The following is a 14,619-nucleotide window of genomic DNA, read 5'->3' as shown; positions in this document are numbered from 1 at the left end:
TGGAGTACACTGAGAGAGAGAGAGCTGTGCAGGCAGGAACAGCCAAAGTCAGAGAGAATTCATGAGCATATTGATCAAACGTGAAGCAGAGTTTGGATCTTCTTTTGCTGCTGCTTCACTCAGTTTTGGTTGGAGACAGATGAAACCTGCAGCTTCAGGATCTGTGAGCTGTCCACTTTCAGCCCCGACGGCGTGTCCGTGTACGTGCCGTCGAGTGAACGATCCACGCTCTGTGTTTCCATCTTTGTGTGTTTAGCTGCTCTCATTTACTGTTTTATCTGTTTGCTGCTTGTTGAAATAGTTTGTGAGCTTTAACCTGAGATTCTGGCAAAATACATTTATATGAAACATCGATTCAGGATTGAATGAATCAACATCGTTTTATTCAAATTAAAACCATTTAAATGGGAACATGAATTTTTTACAGCCGCCTCTAATGCTGGGTAATGTCAGCTGGTCCATGTGCAGCTGGCTGTGAGGCTCAGGGAGCGTCTACAAAGTGCAACACTGAAAGAACATCATCCATAAATATTGAGTAAGAACTGGACTCTCATACAGCGAGACTCAAATGCCTTTAAACATCAGCTTATCCTGCTGATCCAAGTCCAACACTGAGTTTGTAAAAACATGTTTGTCAATCATTTTGTTTGGTTTCTGAGGAAAATGATTCAATAAGTTGCTGCTAATACACAACATTTCATCATATTTCCTCATAACCCTCTTTTGTCTGACCATTTGATCCCATTTGAATTTGCAATAAAGGATCCACAGAGTTTGGTGACAATAATGACAGTAGATGTTTGTGTGAAAGTGCTGAAAGCAAATGAGTGTGTGATGTTCTTTCAGTGTTGCACTTTGTAGACGCTCCCTGAGCACTGGTCTCACAGCCAGCTGCACATAGAGACCAGTGTTGTTAGTCCAGGTCAGAAGATGACTTGTTGGAATGAAAATGAGCTTGTAGTTTGTCTGCTTTAATAATGTGACTGGAAAAAGGTGTTGGACTTCAAATATGTCCATTTCTGTCACACTTCACCTTTAAAAGTGAAGCCATGTGGTTCCTGGAAGGAAAAACACGACTTTTTCAAGTCTTTGTCCTGTTTTTATGAGAAATGTACGACTTTAATGTGAAACATTCAGAGTTTTTTCTCTTGTTGTGTTTGTTTGAAGCTGCTTCCTGTTGGCTTCAGCTGTTTGGAGTTTCCATTTTCTAAACTTCTACATTCTGAACCTTCTTCAGCTCTGAACAGATGATGAAACACTGAATGATTTCAAGCACTTTGTCTAATAAACTTACATCTTTCATTCTTTATACAGATTGTGGAGCTGTGGTTTGTCAGAGATCAGCTGTGATTATCTGGCAGCAGCACTGAAGTCCAACCCCTCCCATCTGAGAGAGCTGGACCTGAGCTTCAACAACAAGCTGCAGGATCCAGGAGTGAAGCATCTGTGTGGTTTCCTGGAGAGTCCAGGATGTAAACTTGAAACTCTGAGGTCAGTCAGCATGTTTTAGTTGTGCTGAGATGAATATGATGTGAAAGTTGTGCTGACACTAAACTGCAGATATCAGGCTGATATTATACTGATCCACACTGAGGATCTTCATGGTAAAGTCTGTTTTCTTCTTCTCTGGTTTAGTCCATTGACTGCAGCAGAACAATGTTCACATTTCAAACCTTCAAAGAAGAAGAAAAATCCTCCACTGGAAAATTCACTGTGAAACTCTCAAACTCTTCATTGCACCTTAAAGTCTGTCTGACACTGAAATCCAAAGCAAAATGTGCGTTTGCTTTACAGACAGCAGTCCAACACAAACATACACACATCATCCAAAACACAGTCCAACATCCAAATCTCCTCCACTGCCAGCATGAATGATGGGAAAGAGAAGGAGGAACACTCTGACATTCAGGGTTAGAATGAGTTTCATCAAGCAGACTGTGAAGATCAAAGCTGCATTAGAAAGCTTACATGAATGAATGAGTGGACAGAAGTGGACAGAGATCATCTGAAGCACTTCAAAGGCTTTAAATCAGCACATTTCTCTTTATTCTTTATCAACTCTGTTAGTTTCTCTCAGTTTTCTGTGGAATGAAGCTAACAGCAGGCTAATAAGATGCTGACCAATAGGTTTCTATTAAAGGTTGTAATTTGTATATGAAAAAGTGCTTTGGCTCAGCAGGGATCAGCTTACAGGTAGAATACAGCTGCTGGATGGGATTAGCATGTCATAGCTATCTACCAAACTGCTAACTGGGGGATTTCAGGCCATCTATGGATCATTTTTGCTAACTGTTTATTCAGCTTAGGCTCACAGGGCTGCAGCCTGTGCCCTAGCTGTCATAGGGCAAGAGGCGTGGTCCACCTGCACAGGTGAGCAGTCCATCACAGGGCCAACAGAGAGCAACAGAGAAGCACTCCCTCACATCCACACCTACAGCCAATGTAGAAGCACCAATGAACCTAAGCAGCATTTCATTGGACTGTGGGAGAACATCCAACCTCCACAGAAAGGCCCAGCTGACCAACAAGCTTCAACCTACAACCTTCTTGCTCTAAGGCACTAGTGCTAACCACTTTTGCCCATTTCAGCCCAAATCCTGCATCTTCCTGTTTCTGACTCCAGGCCAGCTCCACTAACACTTTCTCATCAGACACTGCCACCTAGTGGAGGAAGTCTTAGTTCCATTTGAAGCTTCAGATTACAGTTAGTTCCTTTACAAAGAGGTGGAGGTGGTGGGGCCACAGCACCATCATCACTGAGTGCCATAGGACACTTAACCTTTGTTTCCATATGCTGGGAACTTCCTGTTGTTCCCAGGAGGACTGGAAAATGTGTGAAAATCTCCCAGTCAGTTCCTCACAGCACACTTCAATCATTTCCCTCCCACAGCATCAGGACCAGGGCTTTTTCTCTCTTTGGTCCCACTAAGAGATTTCCACACAAACACCTCATCAGTGGGACTCTCAGAGCTACCAGCCCTTTGCTACAATCACAAAGCTCTTCATTGAAATCAATGATATCAAAGCTGGAATCAAATGAGTCCAAGTCTTCTGCTGATTCAGCATCACATTCATCTTTGCTCCTTGTTCTGCATCCCCACCATGGACTTCATTCCTTTCCAAGCCAGCCTTGAGTGTCCTTTATTCAGCTCATCCTCTGCTTTACTTTTACACCTGATTTTAGCTGCTTTATCTCTCTTTCAACAGGTTTCTGTGCCTCAATCTTTTTCTTCTCTCCCTCATAACAAGACAGCTTCTTCTGCCTGAGAACATGTTGGAGTGATTTACTAATCCAGGGCTGCTTATTGGGGAAAATACTTCCTGTTTCCAAAGTAATCCCCATTTTTCCCAGAAAGAAATGTCAGTAGAAATCGATGATCTAAGTGAGAACATGAGCCTTTAAAAAGTCCCAGTGGGTGCAGTCAAAGCAGTCCCTCAGTCCCAGTATAGAGTCTTTGGTCCAGACTGGAACAGCTGTGTGCCCAGTTTGAGCTCTCTTCAGTGCTGTGACCTGACAGACCCAGAGGGGCCATCACATCACATTTAGAAGCTCCCCTGATGGAGCCACAACACATGTCCAATACTTAGTCTGTCTTGTTGGACCAACTGGAAGAAATGATTCAAGGACTTAGTCACAGAACAGAGATTCAAATCTCCAAAATCCAACTGGCTGCATCAGGACATATAGTCTGAAACTCTGCACAGTTTCCTGTTTGAAGCTGCTTCCTGTTGGCTTCAGCTGTTTGGAGTTTCCATTTTCTAAACTTCTACATTCTGAACCTTCTTCAGCTCTGAACAGATGATGAAACACTGAATGATTTCAAGCACTTTGTCTAATAAACTTACATCTTTCATTCTTTATACAGATTGGTGAACTGTGGTTTGTCAGAGATCAGCTGTGATTATCTGGCAGCAGCACTGAAGTCCAACCCCTCCCATCTGAGAGAGCTGAACCTACAACTTAACAACCTGAAGGATCCAGATGTGAAGCAGCTGTCTGATCTTCAGAAGAGTCCAGACTACAGACTGGAGACTCTGAGGTCAGTAGAGTGATGGAGTGAGTGGGTGGTGCTGTCAGCAGTATTGTACTAAACACAGTCAGTATGAAACAAAGATCCAGTGTTTCCTGTAAAGCTGCAGCTTCTCAGTGAAGCTGTGAGAGGAGAACGGTGACAGGCTTCAGGATTGGACACAAACACTTCCTGTTTCTCACCTTTATGGTCACCATAGTAACGGCTGACACGCTCTGATCAAACACTGTCAACAGCCAATCAGCTCTCTGAACAAAGCAGCACGCAGACCAATGACTGCATTGATTTCCAAGTTTAAAGCAGTGAAGAACACAGTCTGTAAGTGAGGAAGAATTTAGTGAGAGCAGATGTTTGGATGGAATTCCTCCAGTTAACAGCTGGAACCGTCCATCTGGATTGTTGGGCTTGTTGTTGGGGTTCCTACAGAGCTCAGAGTGGACACACCAAGGTTCTTCTAATGAATGAAAGTCCAAACTCAAACTAGGAGGGAAAAACATTTTCAGCAACTTCAATAAAAATCCAAAGATTAGAAAAAGTGAAGCAACAATGAGTCCTAGTACAGTCCCAGCACTGACGTCCCTGCTGCTCTTTATACTGGATGTGCTGCATCACTGACTGACAGCTGATGAAGAGTCTCTGGAAACACTCGTTTATCTCCTCTGCTCTTCCTCCTTCTCTCTGCAGGTGGAGGTGATGATGGTAAACAGGACGGTGTGTGTGCTGAGAGAGGAGCAGCTGTGTCCTGATGATCCAGAGAGGTTGAAGCAGCAGCAGCTTGTGTGTAGAGACGCTCTGACTGGGCCATGTTACTGGGAGGTGGAGAGGAGAGCTTCATCCAGCAGTGACTGACAGAGGAATGAAGTGCAGATGACTGTCAGTGCTGCAGAGTGAACTGCTCTGAGAACAGCTCCACTGTCAGACACAATGTAGAGTCCAGCATCAGCCCTGTGTGTCCCTCTGGATCTGACAGAGGATCATCAGTGTATCTGGACTGCTCTGCTGCTGCTCTGTCCTTCTACAGTCTCTGCACAGTCTCTGTCTCACTCTGGAAAGATTTTACAACTTGTTGTAATTACAGAACGTTAATATAATATTCAAACATGTGATCTTCTCTTTATTTCTGAATCTTTACCAAATAAAGAAAAACCAAACTAACAAACAGAAGCTGTCGTGTCCTTTTTCACCACATCTGTGAATCTTTTCTGTGTTTTTCCTCTTTTCCTCCTTCCTGCAGCTCCATCTTCATCATTCTGTGTCCAGTATATGTGAACACGTCCAAAGCATCTGAGCCTCATGTTACCCGTTTGTGTGAGTTACGCCTGTCGTTGTGTTGTGGTGTATAAATAAGGGGCAGGAGACAGCGCTGGATCTCTGAGTTCTTTACTCTCAATTTCTGCAACATCTGCAATATCTAGAAATGCAAACCTGTGAGCTGTGTGTGTTGTGCGTCTGCTCGGCCACCTCTCCTCCGGCCGTGCTGGAAGCAGCTGTGCGTTTGACAGTTTTATCGACTCGACAATAATCGAACAAATTAAATGTTCAAAAATATCAACTTAAGCACTTCAAAGTCAACAAAAAGCTTAAAACAATGAAATAATATTTCACTGACAAAACAACAGCTCATAAGAACGATACACAAAATAATACAGAAACAAACAAATAAAAGTTATTAACCAGGATCCATGTTTTTGTCACAAACACTGAATCAGCTGATTCACTCTTTATGTTTCTGAGTTTGTTTTGTGATTATAGTTCTGGTTTCTGTTTCTGTGTCTTCACTGTGTCCCACGTCTCCTTACTTTGGACTCTGTGTTATATTTCCTGTTTTACTTTGACAGTCCTGTGTTACTGTTTCCTGTCTCGTGTGTGTAATTGGTCCCAGCTGTGTTTCCCTCCTGTCTCCCGTTCCCTGATTACTAAACTGCGTCCACGCCGCCGGCGCTCCTCTCCACAGCTGGATTCCAGGATTTCAGAGCATCCAGCTGTGGTGAGTGATGGAGACACTTTCTCTGCTCCCTCAGTAATCAGGACAGTTTATTGAACATCAGAGGACATAAAGGACTGTTTTTCACCTGCCCGTTCTGAACCTGGACATTAAAGACTGCTGGCTTCAAGGACATTAATCCCAGTGTCAGCCAGCCAATAACAGCCTGTGTTTTTCAGCTCTTTAGGAGTCAGAAATGAGAAAGACACAGACTGCTAACCGCTCCCTGCAGAAAATAAGCTCCGCCTCTTCCTGTCCTGTATATGAGGGATTCTGACATGAGACACAATGAGTTTCCTGTTTATTGTGACTTAAAGCGAGCAGCAAAGACACTAAACTGTGTGTTTCCAGCTGAAGCTGCTTTTTGTGTTGCTCCCACAATCCTGTCTGAAACAGTCAGTGAGGAAAACTCAGTTTATGCTTCCAAGCTCATTGTGAGAGGGCACATTGTGTTCCTGCAAGTGCTGATTTTGTCTGCATCCCTGAGTTTAGTGAGCTGCCTCCAAGGACTTGTGAAGCCCAGTGTGTTAAGGCTGCATCTCCCAGATGTTTCCACCTTTCCAGCACAGACGATAAATGTTCCCACAAAGGCTCAAAGACTGTTTGATTTTCTGAGTGTTGGCCTCAAGAGATTGCTCAGTGAGCACCTGAGTGTTTCTGGGACATCGGACACTAACTGGAACTTCAAGTCTGGTTCTGAAGCTGCACATGCAAAGACTGTTTCTGGTTGTAGAGACCTGGCTGTTCCAGGGATTGTAGCCTCCCCAGAGGCTGAGCTGCTGACCTCAGCTGACTCTGGAGCCTTGAAGGTAACTAAGTTTGCACCGCTCGGGTGAGCCATCTCAGCTGCAACAGCCTCCACAGAGAGCTCACGCAAGCTTACCCAGCCTGCTGAGGATTTTATGCTGCTGCAGCCCAAAATGGGCTAAAATCGCCCCTGTTAACAAATAACAGCCCAACAGTAACTTTTATGCTTATTGTAGCTGTTAGCTAAAAACACTAATTTAGCTTAGTTTGCCCTGAATTCAGCTTTAACAGACATGATCGACTGTTTCCAGTTAGGGTTGCCAACCGTCCCTTAAAATACGGAATCGTCCCGTATTTCGAAACAAAAGTACACGTCCCGTATTGAGCTAATAAGGGACGCACTTTGTCCCGTAATACAGTGAGACTCAAAAGTAGTCTATAACTTTTAATGGAATTAACACTTTGTTTGAAAACATAATTCCCAGCCCCTCTCCTGCTTTGTGACCAATGAGCTGACAGCACACTTATCGCACACTGTTTGCCCAGCATAAAGCTGGGCAAACAGTGTGCGATTTTTTTTTTCTGTCACGTTATTCAGCTCCTGCTCAAACTGCACGATTGACTCGCAGGGGTTAGAAGTTGGTAGGTCACGATGCAGGTCTCACACTATACGGCCCGATGCTCTGATGCGACCTGAGTGCTCACACTGTGCCTCCATAAAATGAAGGTTATAGCAGAAAATCTGTCGCTCGCTCTCTCTGTCTTTCACTCACACAGACACACCACCACCATCAACTTTGCTAAATTGCTAATGAAAAACATTGATCAGCTGTGATTGAGCAACAATGTAGATCCAACTATTTTCACGGTTGTTGTGGTCGTGATAATTTTGTGAGGCCACATCGAAAAGGCTCGGATGAGCTTTCCAAAGTTCTACAAGTTGTGCCTCCATCGCTTGTGTCCAGATCACACGCTGCACAGCCACGCTGCTCCGTCTTTTTCACCGACGTTTACGTGTTTGCGCGTGAGCAGTGTGAGCGGCTGTGGTGACACCCTCACGAGCGATTGATGATCGGGAGCTGCTCGAGGTGTTAATCGCTTCTCGTTACCCCACGTATACTACACGACGCACGACGAAGGCCAAAAAACGGTCCGATCACCAAAACGGTCGCACGACTCAAAAATCGGCTCAAAATGGGCCTAAAACCGCACAGTGTGAGCCCAGCATTAGAGCAGCAATGTTTGTTCCCCTCAGAGAAAGGGAAGAATGGGAAAAGGAAAACACCTGGCTGGAAAACGTTAATATGGGCATGTGCAGTCAATATCAGCGCTATGTGGCCAGAAGTGTGATAATATAACTTATTTTGTGTAATAAACAACTGCAAGGATAGATGATTACAACAAATAGATGACTAATACATAAAAGTAATACATAGATGAATAATGATGATGAGTTAAGATGCGTAATCATGGGAACAAGCGGGTTTACAAACAGGAGCAGCTGATTAGCATTAGAAAAGCTGAAATAATACCTCAACTGAAGCCAATTGTACTAAATGCACTAAATGTGCACTGTTACAAGAATATTTTTCTTTCTATTGTTTTCTATTATTTTAAGTTAAGCAGGACAGAGTTCTTTTAAAGAAAGATTTACTTATATTCTCAAAAGTTAAGCATGACAGGCTTCTGTTTAAGAAAGAGACCTGTTTTACTGTGTTAATGTTGTCATTTTGAGCTAAAAATAAATGGCTAAATGATGATTTGTTTCACATGTGTTCATATCACAAAGAATAGAATAGGATTTAAGTAGAACATATCTACTTAAATCAACTTCAAGTCAAATGGTTAAAAAAAAGAGCTAGAAAATTCACCACACTGGGAAGGGTGAAGACAACTGGGTCGCCTGGCCCTGGCCACGAGGTGTCCCTTATTTATTTTTCAGGAAGTTGGCAACCCTATTTCCAGTAGAATTCCTCGTTGTCATCTTGTTCCCTCTCAGAGCCCCGTATGCTTGCAGAGACCCCTACAGCAGGGAAATGTGCCAAAGAACGTCCAAAACATTGCATTTTAGGTTTATTTATGCCTTACACACAATCCCAACTCTTTAGCTAACTTAACAACTTTGGCTAAAGTCTATAGTTAGTCTTACTCGTTTGTACAACATTTCTGGATCGCCACTGTTTGAAATGATATGACATATGACTCTCACTGAAACAGCAAACTTTGTAGAAAACACAACACTTCTGATTCTCTATCTAGCTGTTTGGTCACAGCTGTAGATTACATTATAAGTGGTTGTTCACTCTTGTCAATAATTACATTTCTAAATTCTATTTGTGCAGTTACATGTAAACAAAGTCCAATATTGTATCTAAATGATTGTGTTATGGTGGGACAGTTTCCAATTTTGTTGTATTATTGCACTAGGTATGACTGTGCAAGAGTTATCTTATCTTCCTTGCTTGCACCACACTCTTTGCAGAAATGGTGCACAGCAGCACTGCATCATGTTATTGTGTTGTATAATATACCAGAACTAATACAAAGCAATATCCATGTACACTATAGGTCCAAGCCAATGTGCCCAAATGGGACCTCCATAAATGGTAAGGGGCGCAAAGGCACTTTAAGACCAGTGGGCACACCATCGGTGCACATCCGCTCGGATGCTTTTTTCTATTCATTTATTTCCCTGTTTATTTATCGATGCACAAAAGCAATTATCTCAGAGACACCATCCTCTTAACAGAGACTCAAATCAGGAACCTGCAGATTATTAGTCAGCAGCTTTAACTTCCTGTCTTTGTCTCACTAAACCTTCCACGTGGAAACTTGAGCTGCCCACTCAAGCACAGTAGGCTTTAACTGGCTCTGCTCAAGTCACTTCAGTATCTGAGAAACTGTCTCGATGCATGCCAAAGAACACTTTGACAATACGCTTGTGTTGAGTCAAATCCACCACAAGCATATTCTATGGCAGTTTAATTCCACTCCACATAAAAATAGTCACGTATTATTTCCCCCCACCACACTTCCTGCCAGTAGCTGGTGCCCCCACCCACAGTGCATTAGTGGTTCTCTGTGTTTAGTGGCTCACTCTGGGCGGCTGCTCGGTGGGGCCCGGCCCCCTGGCTCTGTTGGGCCTGTGCTGCGGGTGGGGTGCCCTCAGGTCTCGGCCCTCTGGGCCCATTTACTGCTCAGTAACATTTAATATCTATTATTTACTACTACTTACTAGCCTACTTACTGCATATTATTGGTTGTTGCTGTGGGTTCCCCACTGTGTTGGTTTTTCCTTGTGTTTTTCAGCAGATGATGAAATAGATTTTCAGTATTTTTTCTCTCTTCCTCTCCATCTATTTCTCTTCTTCTCTATTTTTCCCTCTTCTTCTGTTAACTTTCTCCCCAGCTTATCTTTTTTCTTCTTTCCTGACCCCCGTTCTGATTCTAATGACTCAAAATAAAGTAAAATCATCATCAAATATGACTATCAAGTGGACCAGTATAGCAAAAACCATAATGGTGGCAGAGGCCACAGAGCCAAGTGGCAGGATTTTCAACGTTCAAACCAGATAAAAAACAGAAATTAAATGGTGTTAAAAGCCATGAATTAAGGCAATTCATTCACAACATAATTACAAGTTTTACTGGACGTTAATATTTTTCTCTTTTTTCAGTGCAAAACAAACTAACAGTACACATGATGCTGGCAAGTTAAAATGTCAGTGTCTTTTATAGATAGCATGTCTAGCATCATAGTTTTATAGATCACGTAGTCAGGGTAAAAACTCCATCTCTGATTATTATTGTACATGACTGTGACATGCAGCGGCCTCAGCATCATGATGAAGGCGACCGGAGGAGATAGTTTGGTAGACATCGATGTTTTGCCGATGAAGGCTCATGTAGCGGTCCTCTTTGTCCTAAACAACAATTTACACTGTCATTTACATTTAATTAAAGTGCAGCTTAAAACACAGACATAATGCACTGCAGCCTCGGCACAATTAAGTGTAAAACAGAACTATGGAAAACTGACAAACATCTGGCGAGTTTCAGATCCTGTTAAGTTAGTTAGACCTGATCTGTTTTCTCTGTTAGGATAAAAACATCAGAGGTCATGGGGTGAAAAATACCTCAAAAACAAGACTAGCTATGTCTACAACTAATGTGTGGTGTTTTAAAAGAACCTATGAGATACTTTGAACACCACAGTGGCTGCTGTATGCAGTAATGTGCTCAAGTGATTTCAAAGGGTCATTTCATGAGTTTAAGTGCGTCAGTAAAAGTTTTCACCTGCGAGGATTTCTCCTCAGGCTGTAACCACAGGTTATCACAGCCACACTGATGAGTGAAGCAGCAGCAGAAATGATGGGAACTGTAGCCATGAACTTCATGCCAGAAGAATCTCCATCGTCTGTTGAATGTTGCCACACACACAAAACAACTTCATTTTGAAAACATGAAAAGTCACGAAATTTGCATTAACCTGTTATATTAAAGTGGAAAACATGTTTATCTTTTCATTACATTAGAGTTACAATTGCATCATTCAAACATTTCACTGATGAAATAACACCAAAGTTGTGATTGGACAGTGTGAGGTAGACTATAGTGAAAGCAGGAAGACTTGCACCCTCCTTATTTCACCTCTTGTGTCTACACTGAAACTTTTACTATGTCTAAAATAGAAGTGCATAAAAGTGGAAGGACAGTAGAAGGTAAACCACCAACATTGTTTAAGCCAGACTGATCTCTCTGTTTATCTGGATGGACATTGTGTTCAAATTATGATGAGATGTTTGTTAAAAAACAAAACTAGTCTGATACAAAGAGTCATGTTTGCCACAGTTTATTGTGTTTGTATTGTATTAAATCTGAGAGCCTGAGTTGGAGTATTATGACTGAATGGTCTCCATTACTGGGAAACAACTATCCAGTGTGAAAAGATGGACGTTTATTATAATATATGAATATTATTATATTAGTATGTCACCTAAAGTTTTATATACTTTAAAATGTTTCATAGAGCTTTATTATCCACTCCCACAGTTCCTGTGCTTCTTGCTGAGCGTGTCTTGTTGTCGTGTTGATGGTTCACTGAGATGATAGTCTGGTAGGAATCACTCGATGGCTGCTGAAGGTTTGTAGGGCTGATCTGGCTCATCGTCATCCTTTAGAAAAGTGAAATATTTTAGGTATTAATCAAGTTCAACCCGGTCTACCCACACACTCTATTGATCTTTAAATCTCTCCATCTGTTGCCTGGATTATTTAATGTTTCTGCTCATTTCTGTAAGAGCTTCTTCACAAAATAAAGGACACTGAAGTTGGCACTAATAGTATTATAACACTAATCTGTAATTATCTATGTAAGTAGTTAACATCCTAAAACATAAATGTACATGTTTTATGTTTACTGGCAAACTTTTAACTAGCTGCTGTAGATCGTAGCAATAAATTGCTCACCAAACCGTTGGGATTTTCAGGTACAGACACTCCAGATGTTCCTGACCTTAAGCAGCCACGTTGATAAGAAAGGATGTCAGCATTAGTGTAACACTATACACATTCAAACAGAGAAAAATCAAGTCAGAACATCTACATTTATATTATCTTCTCTCTTAATAATGATAATTATTTTTGGAAGGATAAAAAGTGTTCATTCTAGACATGATGTTTAACATACAGCGAATTCTCATTTATTGAAATGTGATGTTTCCTTTTACTTTCTCTACATCTATATCATCTTTGAATTACTGCAGCAAAAATAGTCTCACCCATTACTTTTCCTCCAGTAGATAAATCCCACGATAACTCCAGTTATAAAGATGATCACAACACCGGGCAGATAAACGGAAAAAGATTTGTCTGCTGAAGTGTGGGCCTCATTTGTGTCTAAATCATTGAAAAGATGCATTTGTCAGTAAAATCATTTACTTTCATTTCCTGGAAATCAAAACACAAATCAAACACAGTTTACGTCTACTGAAACTCTGAGTGAAGTAATGAAACCCCAGTTTTATAACCACAGAGCTTTAAATATTGTCACTGTGCTCTTTTCTTTTGTCTTCTTCTTCTTCTTTTGCATCTTTTCTGAATATTACTATGAACTGAAATTGGTCCAACTGCTTATATACATTCACTGGCCACTTTATGAGGTATACTTGTTCAGGGTGTAACACAAATATTTCAGTGTTCATTTCATTTGTCAATCACATGTCAGCTTCATCTTCCTGGTTAAATAAAGGTTAATAAAATAATAAAATGTCAGCAAATCAATGCTCAAACAGAGCAACATGGCACATGTTACTGGTCCCAGTGCTTCACAAACTGCTGATCTGCTGGGATTTTCACACACAATCATCTCTGTTCACAGACAATGGTCTGAAAAATAGAAAATATCCAGTGAGCTGTGATTCTCTGGGTAAAAATGCTGTTTACACATCAAACCTTGAGGCAGAGCGGACCACACTGGATATCACTGCTGTCCTCTAACAACAGCAAGCTGAGGCTACAGTTTGCAAGTCTGGACAACAGAAGACTAAAAAAACGATGCCTTGCCCGATGAGTTGATTTCTAACAGTTCAGACTGCTGGTGGTGTAATGCTCTGTGGGGGATTTTCTTTGCAAACTTTGGACCCTGTAGTGACCACTGAGCATCATTTAAACACCACAGCCTGCCTGAAGGTTGTTGCTGACCACATTCATGTCTTTATGCCCAAAAAATACCCATCGTCTGATGGCTGCTTCCAGCAGGATACCACACCATGTCACGGCGCTCAAATCATGTACGGCCTGCGCAGTCACCAGATCTCAATCCAGCAGAGCACCTTTGGGATGTGGTGGAACGGAAAGTTTGCTTCAAGTAAGAGCAGCTGACGAATCTGCAGCAACTGTGTGATGATGTAATTTCAATATGTCTTGAGAATCTTTGAGGAATGTTTTTAGCGCCTTGTTGTGCCACAAAAAATGAAGACATGTTTGATGGCTGAAGGTGGTCCAACTCGGTTCAAAGATGTACCTGATAAATGAGTCAGTGAGAGTATTTAAACTGCTGTAAGTGAAAATAAGAAGAAAAGAAATGAACAAATTACAAGAATAAAAAACACATAAGCAGGTCAATACAATGCTAACACAGTGCTGAATAACTGTGTCAGATAAAGAAACCAAAATGCATTTACCTTCCACAGTGACACTGATATGGACAATATATGTCCCTCCAGTGTTTGTACACTCACAGGTGAAGTTCCCACTATCAGCTGGTGTTAAACTGGTCAGCTCCAGAAAGGCAGTCTGATTTTCTTTTGTTATTGAGAACCTGGGGTCACATTCCTGAGTAACGTTCTCTCCGTGTCGATACAGCAGATGACACTCTCCTCCTGTGTCCCTCTGTCTTTTGATCTTACAGATAATCAAAACAATAGTAGTCTGACTTTCCTTGTTGCAAATCCGAGTGACATCGTGTTCTCTCCTGACTGTCTTCACAACAGTCTCTGTAAACAGGGGCAGCAAAATACGGTAAATACAAGATTCAGCCTGTGTCAGAGAGGACTTTAGTTTCTATATTTTGTGAATGTTAAACCATCTTTTTAATCCCATAATAATGTGTTTAGTTTAAACTAAAAGCAAGGAGGTTATAAATTTAAAAATATTAATAATGCATAATGAAAATAGTTTCCTTGTATTACCTTCAGCATCATGGGACACAGCTAGTGGTAACAGCAAAATCAAGCAAAGTTTTGATACGTCCATGCTTGTTAACATGTCTGTGAGCCACCGACAGTGAAGAGGAAGATGTGCGGAAAGAAACAAGCTGAAGCTTTCCTGGCTAAGCAGACGTCAGACTGTTGCCCT

The 14,619-nt window shown here is 41.7% G+C and overlaps 1 protein-coding gene across 1 annotated transcript in view; it reads left to right on the top strand.

Annotated features, from left to right (window-relative positions):
• The window catches only part of LOC112432436 (protein NLRC3), a 3,307,575-nt gene that overhangs the window by 962,951 nt on the left and 2,330,005 nt on the right, over window positions 1-14,619 (top strand). The gene's annotated exons all lie outside the window — the stretch shown is intronic.

The sequence above is a fragment of the Maylandia zebra genome, unplaced genomic scaffold (genome assembly GCF_041146795.1).
Source record: "Maylandia zebra isolate NMK-2024a unplaced genomic scaffold, Mzebra_GT3a scaffold03, whole genome shotgun sequence".
Classification (NCBI taxonomy): domain Eukaryota; kingdom Metazoa; phylum Chordata; class Actinopteri; order Cichliformes; family Cichlidae; genus Maylandia; species Maylandia zebra.
The sequence above is the reverse complement of the archived record's forward strand: the minus strand, read 5'-3'. Positions and strand labels throughout refer to the sequence as shown.